Source organism: Cryptomeria japonica, chromosome 4 (genome assembly GCF_030272615.1).
Source record: "Cryptomeria japonica chromosome 4, Sugi_1.0, whole genome shotgun sequence".
In the NCBI taxonomy this organism is placed as follows: domain Eukaryota; kingdom Viridiplantae; phylum Streptophyta; class Pinopsida; order Cupressales; family Cupressaceae; genus Cryptomeria; species Cryptomeria japonica.
In genome coordinates, this window is record NC_081408.1 from 62,022,758 (window position 1) to 62,040,599 (window position 17,842).

General features: G+C 36.4%; 1 pseudogene; it reads right to left on the reverse strand.

Annotated features, from left to right (window-relative positions):
- Positions 1-15,788: 15,788 nt before the first annotated feature.
- Positions 15,789-17,842, reverse strand: part of LOC131040566 (geraniol 8-hydroxylase-like) — a 30,641-nt pseudogene continuing 28,587 nt past the window's right edge.

Consider the following 17,842-nt stretch of genomic DNA (forward strand, 5'->3'; position numbering starts at 1 on the left):
CAAAACAAATGGCACCTGCTCAAATGAAGCCTTTGAAGTTGCAAAATTGAGGACTAGAAACATATAGCTGAGAGAATCCAAAAATTCTAAAAAACCTGTGCACCAAAATCAGACAATAACCACACCACTGTGAAGAGCACAGAAAATTAGCGCAAATAAAAAACAATTGCACCCAAAAAGGAGCAAAATAGAGTAAGCTATGAGCCTACAAAGTTGACTCAAAAATCCAAATTGCTCAACAAAGAGGGGTCTAAAAACTTTCAAAAAATGCTAACTGGGTGCCGACTGAGCGCTGACTATACAAAAAAACCAGGTGGCACTGACTGGGCACTTGTGGGTGATGTGGCAGGTGAAGGTGGGCCTGCTGTCTCCATAGTAGGTGACTAGACTGCTGGCGGCTGTCACCAGAGGTTTGCCGCCGATGGCCGGAAGTTTTCTGGAGGGTTGGGGCCTGATGACGTGAGCGTCCGAAGCCGGCGGCACACTGGGTCGATGGGAGGCGCCGAGGCCAATGGGAGGCCATTGCCGGTGGTGGCATGCGGGTTGTCTACACTGCACAGAGTAGCCGAATGCTGCACGGACCCACGAAGCCTGCTGAAAAGTATGACGGGATAGGTGGGGGGTCTATGGACCCCCAAAATTTTATTTTTTTTCCTTCTTTTTAAAAAAAAAAATTAATAAATAGAACCCCCCTTTTTCTTTCTTTAAAAAAACTCTTTTTTTTTTTCAAAAAAGTCTTTTTCAAACCTGGAAAAAAAAATTTCAGAATTTTTTTTTTTTTGAGATCCGAAAATTCCATAGCGGACTGCTCGAATTGGGCAAAAAAATCCTCCAACACCCAAAATTCAATTTTCGCCATAATAAGTCAAGTTTATACCCGATTTTTATGGAAATGCCCTCCCGGACGAAATGGTGAGGTCAAAAATACTCTAAGATGCCTCGAAAAAGTGCTGTCCCTCAGATCCAAAAATAGAAACCTTCCAAGATGTCTCAAAAAACCAATCAATTGAAGCCCCAATGGCTCTAATACCATTTGAGATTTAGCCAAGATCAAGGGCACAATGAAAAGTATAAAAGAGAGACAAAATAAGGACAAAACCAAACTTTATTCTCATCAATATGCAAATGATCAACTTGATTAACCAATACAATGAATATAGGCCTGTTTATATAGGCAAGGCCATATGGATGTACACGCACACAATCATGACATGTGGATCAATGAGAAACAAGGGTAGGTAAGAAATACTAGGGGTAGGTAGGAGAAATAATATAATATTTCACAAGAGGTGGATGACCCACTAAATGTGGAGTGTAACAACAAGATAAGACCACAAAAGATGGAATTTCTCCTACAAGGTATATCCCTATGTGCACACTTCCCTAAGTGTCTCAAATCCAAACTATGAAGAGATGCATTATCCTAAGTTAACTTAAGTAAAGTGTAATAATATCCATGATGAATATTTGTTTACACAAATAGAAACTTTAAGAACACAAAACCTTTTACCGAAATGCATAAACCAAATACCAGAATAGCAGATATATCAATTAAACGCAAACATAAACCATAAACCAAATACCATGCATCCACAACACATAATGCCAAGATTTGTACATGAAAAACCCGATAAAGGGAAAAACCATGGTGGGAAGCCTACCCACAATCAGATGATACTTATGTAGTAAGTATGTGATTACAATAAGGGGCCTGCATATGCAGGAAGGCTAGCAGCCTAGAGCACACTGCTCATCACAAAAGGAGCCTCACTAACTACAAAAGAAATCCATACTACAATCTAGAAATAAGAATGAACTGCAAGAATAGCATCTCCTATGCTTGAATATAGTTTCAACTAAGCCCAATGCCAGAGGTCTTAAACCTCTTACACAAACCCAATCCGATCACCTATGATTGACCAAAACCTCTACATATGATTAAAACTTTATTCACACACAGATAATCCCATTACCACCATTCCATGATCTACAAAGAGATATTACATCATATTTATACCAACTCGAGTTCTAAACAATTAGGTCGGCCACCTAAAAGATAATACAAAATATCCATTACATAAACCCACAAATCAATTCGACCTAAGACTGAAATAACATTAATCAAATAATAAATACAATCGATAATGCATCGGGACCATCCACCAACACGTTATATAAACCAATCCATAACCTAGCATAATAAGACTGGACCTAAAATAGGTCACCATAAGCCAAATGAAATACGACCAATCAACTAGAGCACAAACATGATAACCATCAACATCATGAAAACCTTCTAGAAACAACACCAACACCATTTATCGAATCCATCAAAAGATCTTCAACGAAGCTTTGCTGGTAGAACCCTTACAGGTAACAAAAGGCTTACTAGAACATATGATAGCTTCCGAATCACCAAATCCTAAGCCAACTAAATGTGACACGCATCAGATTGACATGAATGACTGAACCAAACCAATTCCACCAATCAGAATATACTGGAGACAAATCTCATGATCATCATCAAAGACAAACCATTCTACCAGAACCCGATAGACAACCAAAGAAGCTAGTGTTGACATCAATGACAAACATCAATGCAACACATAATAAATTCCTCCAAATTTCCAACAATTACCTCCTTTGGCATCGATAGAAACACTAGATGTGAAAAACATCCAAGTGCCAAGAAGTGCCAAACAAGTCTCCCCCAATGGAAGACATCCAATCAAATGATATATCAATGAAGTTTTGAACCAAATAAGCAAACCATAGACCAAACTCGTCCTATGACTGATATCACTGTGAATCTTTGTTTTTCACATGTATATCTCTCCCCCTTTGACATAAATGCCAGAAATCTAAAATAAACATCAGAGAAAAATCATAAAACCACTGAACCACACATCTAACTACCCCCCTTGAGTAGTAGCACCAACTCATCAATCTAGAATGAATGATAGTTCTAATAGTGCATATCGGACTGATGCCAATCAGAATCATTTAAGTCTCAATCGGAGGGGTAGAGACCCCCAATATGTCTCTAAAATACTCAAATGATTCCTTGGGCAAAGGTGAAGAGGTTATTTGTTAGGAGGGACCTCAAAGAGATCAATTCAGACCAGTCAGTAAGAGTAAACACAACGGAAACACAAAGATATGATAGAGGCAATGCAAAATAGATTGTTTTATTTAATGAAAATTGATTACATCCAACCGATAATAACTAGGTTACAACATTCTAGCTCATAGGCCTAGTAGAACATACAAAATAGGTCACAACTAGGACCTTGAATCTTGAGATCTATCTTCTATGCATAGTCTAGCTACTTGATTCTCTAATTCCTTACATTCTAATGCACAATTACAATTATATATATATTGATCCAAAGGATCCATTCAGCCCAAAAGGGATCAAAACCCAAAGAACAAGACCTAACGTGTAAAACAACAAGGTCGGCCTCTGCCAAGAGATTCCTTTGGAAAATCCAAAGGATAAAACATAGATCATGGGATAAGGTCAAACACATGCAAAGGAACATCAGAATCAATGCCCAAGTATTCACAAGCTTCGGAAGGGGTTCCGGTAGATCACCAAAATAGGTCCAGGCAATCGGTAACAAAGGATAGTCAATTGGTAATAGGAAACTATCATGGAAACCAATAGTGATCTGTCATGCTGGAAAATAATCCAAATGCAACGCGGTTTGGAAACAAGGAAGATGATCATGTATTCAAGTAGAATCCAACTCCATAGGATCCAGTGAGCCAAAACTGGGACACAAAGAAAGGAAAACTGAAACTACAAATAGAAAGCAAAACAAAAAGGAAAATGTTTTTGGTTGATGCAAGATTGTTATGACCCAGGGATGCTCCTGCATCAGACACTTAGGGTTATTTAAAAAGTGAGCCTCTCAATTTGCTGGGGTTAAAAGAAAACCAAGGCGGTCTACCTTTTCTTGAGAAATCCAAGATGAATCCTCAATTGGACTATCCTTCCACTTCCCAAGATATTCCTTATACTGACTGCTTCAGGTATTACACCCAATCCTACTGTCCAAAATCTCTTCAATCTAATTCGGTTCCTTTTAGGGCAACTATTTCTCAAAGTCTGAAACATTGTCCTCACTGAATTCTGGTTCATGATACCCATGAAGATTTGCAATGTTGAATATAGGTGAAATACTCAGACTATCTAGTAACTCCACTTCATATGCATTTCTAGAACTGAACTTCCTCAAAAGCTAGCAAGGTCCAAACTTCTTCATCTGTAACTTGTTATAAGTTCCAACCGGGAATCTCTCCTTTCTCAGCTATACCATCACTTCATCGCCAACTTCAAATTCCTTATGTCTCCTCTTCTCATTTGCCTTCTCCTTATACTTGTTTTTCATCTCTTCCAAATGCTATCATGTGATTTGCAAAGTCTTCTATTTATAAAATCCTCTGGTCTTCACTACCAATGTCTCACAGTTCTGATATACCTCCAGGATGTACTCCAGTAACTATCTCAAAAGGTGTTTTTTCATGTACTTCTATTCACTGAATTGTTGTAGGCAAACTCTTCTTGTGCAAGGATCAAATCCCAACCTCTAGTTTTATCTCTCACTAAACATATCAACAAATTTCCCAAACTCTAGTTAACAACTTTTGTCTATCCATCAATCTGTGGATCAAAAGTAGAACTGAACTTCAAATCTTTCTTCATCTTCTTCCAAAGTGTTCTCCAAAAATTGCCAACAAACTTAGTGTCTCTGTCTGAAACTATGCTCTTAGGTAATCCATGCAACCTTACCTCTTCCTTGAAAATAAGGTTTGCTACATGCAATGTATCTGATGTCTTCTTACAAGGTATTAAATGAGTCATCTTCGAGAATCTATCCACCACCAGAAATATAGAATCATTCCCTCTTTGTGTCTTAGGCAATCCAAGTATAAAATCCATTCTTATATCCTCCCAAGGTCTTACCGGTACTGTCAAAGGTTTATACAATCCCAGATTCTGACTACTACCCTTTGCAACTTGAAAAACTCTACAACTTTCCACATATCTCTTAACATCCTTATGAATCTAGGGCCAAAAGTACTTCTCAGTCATGAATGCTACTATTTTGTCAATGCCAAAATGTCCAGCTAGTCCTCCACTATGTTTCTCCTTTATCATATTCTCCCTCATAGAACTCTTAGGTATGCACAACTGAACTCCTCTGAATAACATCCCATCCCGAATGAAGTAATCCAACCACTTTCTTTTATCTACCATAATTGGTTCTCTACATGCTTTCCAAGGTTTTGCAAAATCTAGGTCATCATCATACAAGGTCTTCAAATCTTCAAATCCTAATATTGTCACTTTCATCTCTATCATAAAATTCCTTCTCCTACTCAATGCATCAACAAATTTGTTATATTTACCACTTCTATGCTTCAACACAAAGGTGTAACTTTGCAAGAATTCTACCTATCTCATATGTCTCTGATTCAACTTACTCTAATTGTTCAAATACTACAAAGCTTGATCATCTGTATACAACACAAAATCCTTAGGCAACAAGTAATGTCTCCACTTCTTCAAGGCTTGAACTATGGCATAAAACTCCTGATCATACACTAAATATCTCCTTTAGGCATCATTCAATTTTTCACTGAAATAAGCTACTATTCTCCCTTCCTAACTCAAGATTGCTCCTATTGTTGTTCCACTTGCATCAGAATCCGCTTGAAATACTTTTTTGAAATCCAGTAAAGCTAACAAAGGCTGCTTAGTCACTTTCTACTTCAAGAGTTCAAAATTTTTGTTTTCTCCGGTGGTCCACTTGAATTCCTTCTGATCTCCCCTCATGGTCTCAGTCATAGGGTTACAAACTGAACTAAAATTTCTAATAAACTTCTGGTAAAAACTAGCCAATCCATGAAATGATCTTACCTCTCCAATTCTTTCCAGTGTAGGCCATTCAACAATTTCTTTTACTTTCTCAAGGTTTGGATATTCAATCCATCAATAGATATCACAAATCCCAAATAGACTAACTCATCCTTCATGAAAGTACACTTCTTGATATTGATCAACAACCTCTCTTCTCTCAACCTCTACAAAACTTGTCCTAACTACAAAAAATGCTCCTCTTTTGTCTTACAGAAAATCAGAATGTCATCCAAATACACAATAACAAACTTATCCAATAATTTCTTCAATACCTCATTCATCAGCCTCATGAAAGTACTCAGTGGATTAGTCAATCGAAAAGGCATCACCAACCATTCATACAGTCCTTCATTTGTCTTAAATGTTGTCATCCACTCAACACCTTCTTTGATCCTGATCTGATGATATCCACTCTTCAAATCTATCTTTGTAAAGTATTTTCTCCACTCATACAGTCCATTATGTCATCCATCCTAGGAAAATGAAACTGGTATTTCATTGTGATCTTTTTTATTGCTCTGGAATTAGTACTATACATTCTCCACTCTCCATTCTTCTTAGGTGCTAATACTGTTGGTATTGCACAAGGTCTTAGACTCATCCTAATGAAACCTTTCTTCAACATCTCCTGTACTTGTCTATTCAGTTCTTCATTCTCTTTCGATGTCAACCAATGTGTAGCTTTATTAGGCAAACTAGCTCTAGGAACCAAGTCCATGCAATGACTAATACTTCTTATAAGTGGCAATCCATCAAGTACATCATCTAAAATGGTGTCCTCATATTCTATTAGGAAATCTTTTATCTCTTCGGGGTGTTTTCCTTTCGGTTCCGGTTTCTCAGTATTCTTAGGAATTAAGGAAAAAAACACATTGTCATGTCTCAGTCGATCCATGAATTTATTTCCATCTACCAAATAGATTCTAGCATTCGTACAGACTTCATTCTTCAAAGGTTCCTCCAAGGGTAACAAGGTTTGCTTCATCCCATTGGCCACAATAGTGTATGTATTCTTTCTCCCATCATTTATTGCCTATCTATCAAACTACCAAGGTCTACCCAACAAAAGATGATAAATATCCATAGGTATAATATCACACAAGACTTCATCATGATAATTGCCAATTTTTAATTTCACCAAACATTGTTCACTTACTAACAACTTATGTTCATCCTAAATCCATGCTATCGGATAAGGCTTAGGGTGTTTCAATCTCTCCAATTTCAACTTATTCACCATTTCTTCTAAAACAAGATTATCTAAACTACCACTATCAATAACAACTATACAACACTTATTGGATACCTTACATCTAGTTTTGAACAGATTCTTCCTCTGCAAGGGCTCTTCATCTCCTCTGACATGACACAAAGCTCTCCTCATCATAAAAAATTCTCCATCTTCAGGTTTATTGTCTGATCCGGTGGGGTTTACTTCCACCATTATTTCTTTTTCAGTAGTTTTTGTCTTCTTACACTAGAATGCGCGATGTCCTTCTCCTCCACACTTAAAGAAGGTTCCTCTAAATGGCCTCTTGTCTTGTCTTGAAAAATTCTCATTTCGTTAACCATCTGGTTCTGTCCTCTGGTAGAAATTTCTATCATCCTTCTGGTATGAATTACCTTCCTTGTTCACTTCCTTGTCCTTACTCTAAACTGTACTGGTTCTTCTTCCCTTGGTATATCCTCTTCCTCCTTGAAATTTTCCTTCGATAAACTTTCCACCTCCACCTCTCTATCTCTTCTCATCTTTTGTTTAACTTCTCTTCCACCTTTAGGGCATACTGGTAAGCCTCTTCAACACTCTCCAATTTGATCATACTCAATTCATCTTGTATATAAATCCACAATCCATTCAAATATCTTGTAACTTGTTCAACTTCATCATCTTGTCCACATCTGTTATTCAACTCATAAAATGCTTCGGTGTACTCCTTCACACTAGATTCCTTCTATCTCAAATTTTGCAACTTCTGGAACAGATCCACTTGATAATTCACTAGCACAAAATTTGACTTTAGCTTAGCAATCATCTAATCCCATGTCTTAATCTTTTGTTTACCTCTTCTCTATCTGTCAACTTGCAAATTCTCCCACAAAAGAGATTCATGACCTTTCAACTGGGTACAAGCATACTTCACCTTCCTCTCTTCTACAATGTTCTTAAAATCGAAATACTTCTCCATCTCCAAGATCCAATCTATCAATTCATCTAAATCTAACTTCTCATCATATTTCAGTGGGGTAAAATGAGGTTCAGTATTTGCCCTACTCAAAACCCTCAAAAACCTTTCCTCATCCCAATCAAGCACTGGTAGGTTTGATTGTTTTGTCAAGGTTTCTTCTCCTTCATCTTCACTTACATCTTCAATATGTTGGCCTCTTCTTTGGGCTATCTCCATGGCTTCCAACCAAGCTACTATACCTCACAACATCTCCATAACAACAGGGTCTACATTCCCATGCACTCCACCATTCCTATTTCCTCTTCGTGCTGTCCTTCACACCAGTCCTCTACAACTGTAGGTCGGATCCACAATCTGCCATCCTACAACAAAAATATCAGGACACGCAATCTCCAGAATGAAACGTCACTCTGATACCACTTGAAGTAGTCACCGGTCAGGAGGGACCTCAAAGAGATCAATCTGGACTAGTCAGCAAGAGTAAATACAAGAAAACACAAAGATATGATGGAGGCAATGCAAAACATATTGTTTTATTTGATGAAAAATGATTACATCCAACCAGTAATAACTAGGTTACAACATACTGGCTCACAAGCCTAGTAGAATATACATAATAGGTCACAACCGGGACCTTAAATCTTGAGATCTATCTTCTATGCATAGTCTAGCTACTTGATTCTCTAATTCCTTACATTCTAATGCATAATTACAATTTAATATATTGATTCAAAGGATCTAGTTGGCCCAAAAGGGATCAAAACCCAAAGAACAAGACCTAACATGTAAAACAACAAGGTCGGCCTCCGCTAAGAGATTCCTCTAGAAAATCCAAAGGATGAAACATAGATCATGGAAAAAGGTTAGCCACATGCCAAGGAACATCAGAATCAAAACCCAAGGCTCTGCAAGCTTCGGGAGGGGTTCTGGTAGATCGCCAAAATAGGTCCAAGCAACTGGTAACAGAGGACTGTCAACCAGTAATAGGAAACTGTCATGGAAACCAGTAGCAATATCTTGCTGGAAAGTGATCCGAATGCGATGTAGTTTAGAAACAAGAAAGATGATAAAGTCTTCAAGTAGAATCCAACTCCACAAGATCCAGTGAGCCAAAACTAAGACACATAGAAAGGAAAACTGAAACTGCAAAGAGAAAGGAAAACAAAAAGGAAAATGTTTTTGGTTGATGCAAGATTGCTATGAACAGTGGATGATCCTGCATCAAAAGGTTTAGTGAAGATATCTACAATCTATTCTTTAGTGTTCACATAAACCAATCTGACTTCATTTTCTTACACCTTTTCCTTCAGAAAGTTATACTTGATTGATATGTGCTCTGTCTTATAATGAAATACCGGATTCTTTGATATGTTAATAGCAGCAGAGTTATTACAGTGAATAAATACTGGTTTATTGCAATCTACCCTTATATCCTTCAACATTTACTTCATCCATAGAACTTGTGAATAACTAGTAGCAATAGCAGCATACTCAACTTCAGCAATAGATAAAGAAGTACATGACTATTTCTTGTTGATCCATGAAACAAGTTTCTTTCCAACAAAGAAAGCTCCACCAGATGTGCTTTTCTAGTCATCTATATCTCTAGCCCAATTTGCATCTATATATGCACATAATGTAAAGTCATCATTTTCAGGATACCACAAACCATATTCAGTTGTTCCTTGTAAATATCTGAAAATCCTTTTCACTGCACTCTAATGATTCCCTCTAGGGTCACTCTGATATCTTGATACAATACAAACAACATTCATTATATCCGGTCTATTCTAAGTCAAATATAACAACCCTCCAATCATAGATTTATACCTTATATGATTTACTAGAGCTGATACATCTTTCTTTGTCAATTTCTCACTTGTAACCATAGGAGTACCAATTGGTTTAGAATTTTCCATAACAAATTTCAACAATTCTCTAGCATACTTAGTTTGACAGATGAAAATACCTTTATCATTCTGATCGATCTGCAAACTTAAGAAAAATCTCATTTCTCCAATCATACACATCTCAAATTCATTATTCATATTATCAGAGAATTCCATACATAACTTTTCCTCACCTCCAAAAATGATATCATCCACAAAGACCTCAACAATCTATATGACATCATTAGTGATCTTATAATACAAATTATTGTCAGCATTACCTTTAGTGAAATGAAGCTTCAAAATATATTTGTCTAATCTAGCATACCAAGCTCTAGGTGCTTGCGTCAATCCATATAAATCTTTCCTTAATCTGCAAACCATGTTATTGTTATCTGAAATTGGAAATCCATTAGGTTTCTCAATGTAGACTTCATCTTCAAGATCTCCATTTAGAAATGCACACTTAACATCCATCTGATAAACCTTGTATTTCTTATGAGCAGCATAAGCAAGAAATAATCTCACAACTTTAATCCTAGCTACCAGAGAAAAAGTTTCATCATAATCAATTCCTTCCTTTTGAGAATATCCTTTACAAACCAATCTAGCCTTATTCCTCACAAATTATCCATCTTCATTCAATTTATTCCTAAAAACCCATTTAGTTCCAATTACATTCTTATTTTTAGGTCGAGGAACTAAAGTCCATGTGTTGTTCTTTTCTATCAAATCTAATTCCTCTTCCATATCTTTCATCCAACATTCATCCTTACATGATTCATCTACTGATGCCAGTTCAGTTTGAGAAATTAAGCATACCTCTTTAGCTACCAACCTTCTCCTTGTCATCACTCCTTTGCTCTTGTCTCCAATGATCTAATTTTCTGAATGAATCAACCTTACATATCTAGGAGTCTTATGACTTTCTGTTTCTTTGCTCTGATCTTTAGTTACTATTGAATTTTTTGATATTATCGGAGTAACTGGTTCAATATTTTGTTCCGGTACAAGTGTTACTGATTCAATTATGATCATTTGCACTTTTGGTTCTCTCTCATAGTTTGTTATTTGACCTATGTACTACTCATCCACCTTGATATTAGTGCTCTCCAATATTCTCTGCAATCTTTTTTTATAACACCTATATGATTTTCTTTCATTTGAATAACCAAGAAATATTCTTGCATCACATCTAGGATCAAACTTTCCAATGGAATCATCTCTTTTGATATAGCATTTACTACCAAAGTTTGTGAAATACTTAACAATAGGTGTATGACCAAACCATAACTCATAAGGTGTCTTACCAGTGTCTCCTTTGATATGATCTTTGTTGAATGTGTACACCATCGTGTTCACAGCTTCTCTCCAATAGATATGTGGAAAGTTAGCTTCCATCATCATAGATCTAGCTGCATCCAGGATAGATCTATTATTTCTTTCCACAACACCATTTTGCTAAGGTGTTCGGGGTGCTGACAGTTGTCTCCTTATCATATGTTTCTCATAATAACTATTAAATTCACCGGATGTGAATTCACCACCTTGATCGGATCTTAAGCATTTGATTTTAAACCCTGTTTCTGTCCAACCATACCTTTAAAGTTCTTGAATTTTTCAAAGGCTTAAGATTTCTCCCTTAGAAAAGTAACCCACATCATTTGACAATAGTCATCAATGATTAGCATGAAATATCTATCACCCTAAAAAAATTCTTATTCTACCACATAAATGAGTATGAATAAGATTAAGAACATCATTATATTTATCTTGAATACTCTTAAAAGAAGTTCTGACTTGATTTCCCATTTGACATTCCTTACATACCGGATTATGAGGCTTCACAATCTTAGGTATATCTCTAACTACCTTAGTTGAACTAATCTTTACAATGCAATCAAAATTCACATGACACAACCTCTTATTCCATAGCCAACTCTCATCAATATGTGCAATCAAACATGTCTTCTCACTGGAGTTCAAATGAAAGATGTTACCTCTAGTCTGAGTACCATTTGCAATCTCCAATCCAAATCTATTGATGATTTTGGATTTTCCATCCTTGAACTATAATTAAAATCCCTTATTGACCAACTATCCTACACTCAAAAGATTATGCGTTAAACCTTCAAAATAGTAAACATTGTTAGTGTTATGCTTGCCATCCAATGATATAGTTCCTTTTCCTCTGATCATGCATGCTTTATCATCTCTAAATCTAACCAAACCACCATCAAATTATTGCAAATATTAAAACTTACTTTTATCTCCAGTCATATGATGTGGACATCCACTATCTATTATCCATTCATCCTTGTCCTCAACTTTATCAGCAAGGGCCTTCTCTTCATTATGAATGATAGGTTCTGGAGCATCTTCCTTAATAGCTAAGAATACCCATTCCTTTCCATTTTCGGATCCACTAGCTAAATCTTTTGTCAATTCATCATCAGAATCATCAGTTACACCTTCCTCATCAGCATAGTAGCATGATTTGTCTTTGTTCCTCTTATACTTAATGCTTGTTTATATATTCATAGTTAGGCTTAAAATATATTGTAGCTTTCTCCTCAAATCTGGAATTCCTCTCAGGACATCTAGATGCAAAATGGCCTATCTTATTACATGCAAAACATTTGAAAGGTGATTTTCCTTCATACTTACTTCCTATTGGACCTTTAGGTACTCTTCTAGCAAATAGGGCTTCAATTTCTTCAAGGTCTTCATCTTGTTTCCTCATATCCTCCAATTCCTTCACATATAATGTTTTCCAATCACTCTTGCCAGTTGATGATGTAGATGCCTTCAATGGAGAATCTGTCTTTGCATCTCCTTGAGGATCGAATTCTTCAAGCTCAAAAGCATATAAATTTCCAACAAAAGTATCCCTATTAATAGAAGGGTTAGACATTGTTCTCAGCTCATTAGCAGATGGTAAAGCTCTCAATACTTTAGAAACAATCCCAGCTTCTCTCAGAGATCCACCACAACATTGAATTCTCAAGAAAATTCCATTGACTCTTTCCATAAAGGCAGTAATTATTTCATCTTCCTCCACTCTCAAGTTTTCATGCTACTCGATAATGATCAAGTTTAGAAATTTTAACAGTAGGGTCACCTTCATTCAGAATCTCCAACTTATCTCATATAGCTTTTGCAGATGATTTGTCTGTTAATCCCATTACCTGTGGATCTGAAAGGGCACTCAAAAGGGATTCTCTAGCTCTACAGTAATTTTCAATATTATTATCCAAGTCTGTCGGAGGAGGATTGCCAGATGCTGGATCATAAGGAATATAGCCTTACTCAGTGATCTCTGAAATCTCCTTGCTAAGACATCTCAAATGAATCTCCATCTAAAGCTTTCATATTCTGTAATTTGTTCCTTTAATCCCAGGGTTCTCCTCTTGGTAAGAAATTGAAGTTGAATGATTAGTCACCATAGGATCTTCCTCAAGTAGTTAAGCTTCTACAAAGATGACTAAGCTTTGATACCAATTGTTAGGATAATCAGTGAACAACTGAGAGGGGGGGTGAATAAGTTGTTAATAGATTATGAAACTTTAAGCACACAAAACATTTTATTGGAATGCATAAACCAAATACTAGAATAACTGATATATCAATTAAGCACAAACATAAACCACAAACCAAATACCATGCATCCACAGCACATAAAACCAATATTTGTATGTGTAAAACCTAGTAAAGGGAAAAACCATGGTGGGAAGCCTACCCATAGTTAGATGATACTTTTGTAGTAAGTATGTGATTACAATAAGGGACTTGTTAGGATTCCCAAATATACTGAGAGGGGGGGGGTGAGTGAATCAGTATCTGACCGGTATATGAATTTTCTTGAATTATAACATGAAAGCATTTCAAAACTGTGTACCGGTAAACCAAAAATAATGCAGTAAATGAGAACAACAACCACAACATGAAAGACACACAATAACACAATAATTTTTAACAAGGAAACCTGGTGTGGCAAAAACCTCGGTGGGATTTGTGACCCGCAATATTCGCTTACTGACCAATAAGAGAATATTACTGATACAATAGGGGCCTGCACATGTAGGAAGGCCAAGTGCCTAGAGCTCACTGTTCACATACAAAAGAAGTCACACTGAATTACAAAAATGGATTATACAAATCCAATATCATTTACTGCTTCAGATCAGCATCTTCTATTCCAGGTTCAGTACCGGTTTAAGCTCTGCAATAATCATAAACCCTTATCCAAAATCTTCCTTATAATTCACACATTAGGTCTACAATGATCCTTCCATACTTTCATCCTAAATGATCTACAAGATCTCATACTTATATGAGTCATGTTACAATCTACCATGTTGGCTTACAAAAGGATTTTACAATTAAATACAAAATATAATGAAACAAAATTCCTGTCGGTCATGGTGTCGGTAATCTTTCTTTTCGGTGCTGGTGAACTGTATGCCAGTGTAGACTCTGTCAGTGTCGATGCCTGCTGGTATCATATGATTGTAAGGTTTCCATCAATGACAATACCTTCAATCACCTACAATTTCTCATTGGAGTGTGCATTTCCCAACCATCTCCCCCTTTGGAATTGATGGCAACACTCATGATAAAATCCAAAAAGTGTCCAAAAAGATTTTGCCAAAATTATCTTACCAAAACTATGTAATCAAAAGGTGTGCTCCCCCTGAGCTGATGATGTCTTTCTTTTGATCATTTTTCTCATCTCGACTACTCCCCCTTTGGCATCAATGACAAAGGTTGTCATTCACTATCAGTGGAGTGTGGTTCCTACCTAGATCCTTGTAACCAGTGGGTTACAATCTGATAGATGTCTACCAATGCAAAATTTTGACTGTCACTAAACCTCTTGTTGTCCTTTAATGACGCTTCTATTCTCTAAATTTTACAGGTGAGTATGTGCATTTGCTCTTCCGGTGTCTTAAGACTTGGAACCAGAGCCTCAAAAATTAATTTTCTCAAGAAATGAGGTAATCTAGTTTAGGGTATACTTTGCATTTTAAATCCTTTTCCTTATGCTTTATCTTTTCTTTATCTTTTTCTAGCTTCTCAATTTTCTCTTCAAGAACTGCAATGTTCTTTTCAATTTCCAAAAATGAATTTGATGTTCCTATTAAATTGTTAGTGATATTGTTGATTTCCTTTTGTGCTTTTCTGATCTCTAAATCTATATCCTCTATCAAAATATCAGTTTTGCAGGTATCTCTGTATAGTTTCTTGAAATCCAAAATTGTTTCTCCTAGTGTCGGTAATAAGGTGTCTATTTGTTCCTTATTCTTCTTCACTATTTCCTTAAATAATTTTTCTTTCTCCTTATTCATTTTCTCTTTGAATGTGTCTTCATTTATCTGGTCCAGTGTAATTAGATTGCCGGTTATATATTTAGACAATGTGCCTATTGGCTCAAAGGTCTTTATTATCTATGGTACACTTTGGAGCTATCATTTTCAAAATTAGTAATGTGTCATCTATAGCCTTGTAAGCTTGTGGATTACACTCTGTTATATTCTTTATTGAGTCCAAGAGTACCTCTATCACATTTGTTGGCCAAAAATTAGTCATTGATGTGCCAGATGACTGTCCAACTGTCCTCACATTCTGTAGTCTGCCGGTTGTAGTGATAGATTTTCTTTCCTCTTTCTCAGGAGGATCTATTTGAGTTTGCATTTCCACTACCAAAGGTTTGGGATTTTCAGATGAAGGTGGCACTGTCTCTGTTTGAACCTGTGACTCTAACTATTTCTTTGATTTTGTCTCTGTCTATTTCACTATGCTCTCGTCTGTCAGTTTTTCTAATTGTTTCTCAGTGTTATCTACTGGTGTTTCTGATGCTTTACCAGTGGTATCCACTGCCAGTTTCTTAGTATGCACCTCTGTACTGTCCACTGCTGATATCTCAACTAGTTTCTCTGTGTTGTCAACTAGTTGCTCTAGCTCAGTGGGTTTAGTATCAGTCGCCATTGCAGTAGATAGGGGATCAGCTGATTGTTCAGTTTGTGTCTCAACCCCAATCTCAATATTTGTAGTCGATGGCTCATTAGATGCAACAGTATGCACATCTATGGTCTCTGCCTTCTTAGTGTCCAGGGGATCATTTGATTCTTCAGTTTGTTATCATTCCCCAATTCTAATGTTATCAATTCCAACATTTTCTTCTAGTGGCTTTGTTGCCACATTTGTCTTCTCAGTTGATTCCTTATCTACCACAATATTTACCTCTTGGGTGTCTACGTTCATAGTGTAGAAAATTTCAGATTCCAGATTTGTATCCTCATGAGTAGTCTCCATACTCTCTATTTCCGGTTGTGTGTCAACAGTTTCTACTGGTGGAGTATCAGAAAGAGGTGGTAGCAAGTTATCAGTTATCTTTAGGCTTGGAGGTCCACCTCCCTTACCTTTCCCTTTATCCTTGTCCTTTTGGTAGACTCTGATAGTCTTGGGTCTTTTGAGTTCTTCTTGTTTCTCCTTTTCAAAAAAGAATATATCCCATTGATATACAGTTTCTTCTATGATTTCATTCACTCTGCCTGCCATTAGTGCTACATGTTGATGCTCAGTTGAAAATATTGTCTAGTTGGCTTCACTGATTAATTCATCTCTCTTTAGTGGAGTTCGCTGGGTGAACTGCAAGTAATTTTTCTATCTTTATCTTTTTATCTAACTCAACAATAGCTACCCTTCTAGCTTTTAGTCTTCTGTATAAATCATTGGTTATATCTTCAACAATCTCCGTCAAAATTTTCTTGTAAATGTCTAAGTGTAAAATTACACTATTCTCTATGCTCTCTTTATCATCATCAGAAAGTGTGTTATACTGGTTGCTAATATTTTTCAATTTTTTATCCTCAGCTATTTCATTTAGAAGTTTGTCTAGTGGAGCAATATCCTGTTTAACCTTTTTTTTCTTTGGAGTTAACTTCTTAGCTGGAGGCCTAATTGCCTGTTGCTTTCATCTTGTTCTTCTGGGTGTAGGTGAGGGTGCCCATGAGGGTTTTCTTTTCCTTACTACCCTTTTGAATTTAGTCAGTATATCACTTTCAGAAGAAGTTGCAACCAATGAAAGATGAGCTTTCGGTTGAAGTCCTTCCAAATCACTTTCCTTGATACCAGTTTTGTTAAGTACATCTTCTTTAATTTCTTTAGCTTGTCTTGTGCCTTTCTTTACTATTTGTTAAGTTTTCTTGATTCTTTTCTGAGATTGGATGCCACTCTCAATTGTTTCTACATTGCCAAAACCTTCCTCAGATGGTTCTTTTGGTGCTTCAAGGAGGGCTTTTGCATAGGTCTCAATTATGTTATCATCGGTCTCATATCCCATCTTGGTTACCCAAAGAGTTCTAGGGACAATTGCCTCCATCCAGATTTCATCTTTCTTAATTACAAAGCATATCTCCTTTTGATATTTGTCAACAATTGCTTGAGATAGCCTTATTCTTGTCTTCATTCGGGCCTTTAGTGCTTGAAAATGTTCATTCATATGTTTCTCTCTATCATCTCCCATGTTGTTCAATATGTCCAACAGTTGCTTTCCTACCAGTATATCAAAACCAAAGTCTTTCCTACCAATACCAGGTACTTCCTTGGTAATGTATAGCATTAAACATACAAGCAAATTTCTAAATTTGAAAGTTCCCTTCTTATCAACTTTGATTTTCTTTAGGTTGTCTATCAATTCATCTTTAAGCCATTCACATACGTCAATTCTTTTATTTTCGTTCACCATGTCATATGCACTTTTAATACATAGGCTGGATACTGAGTTTAACCTATTTGCATGTGTAGCCTTATAGCCAAGAATCATACTGACAAATCTG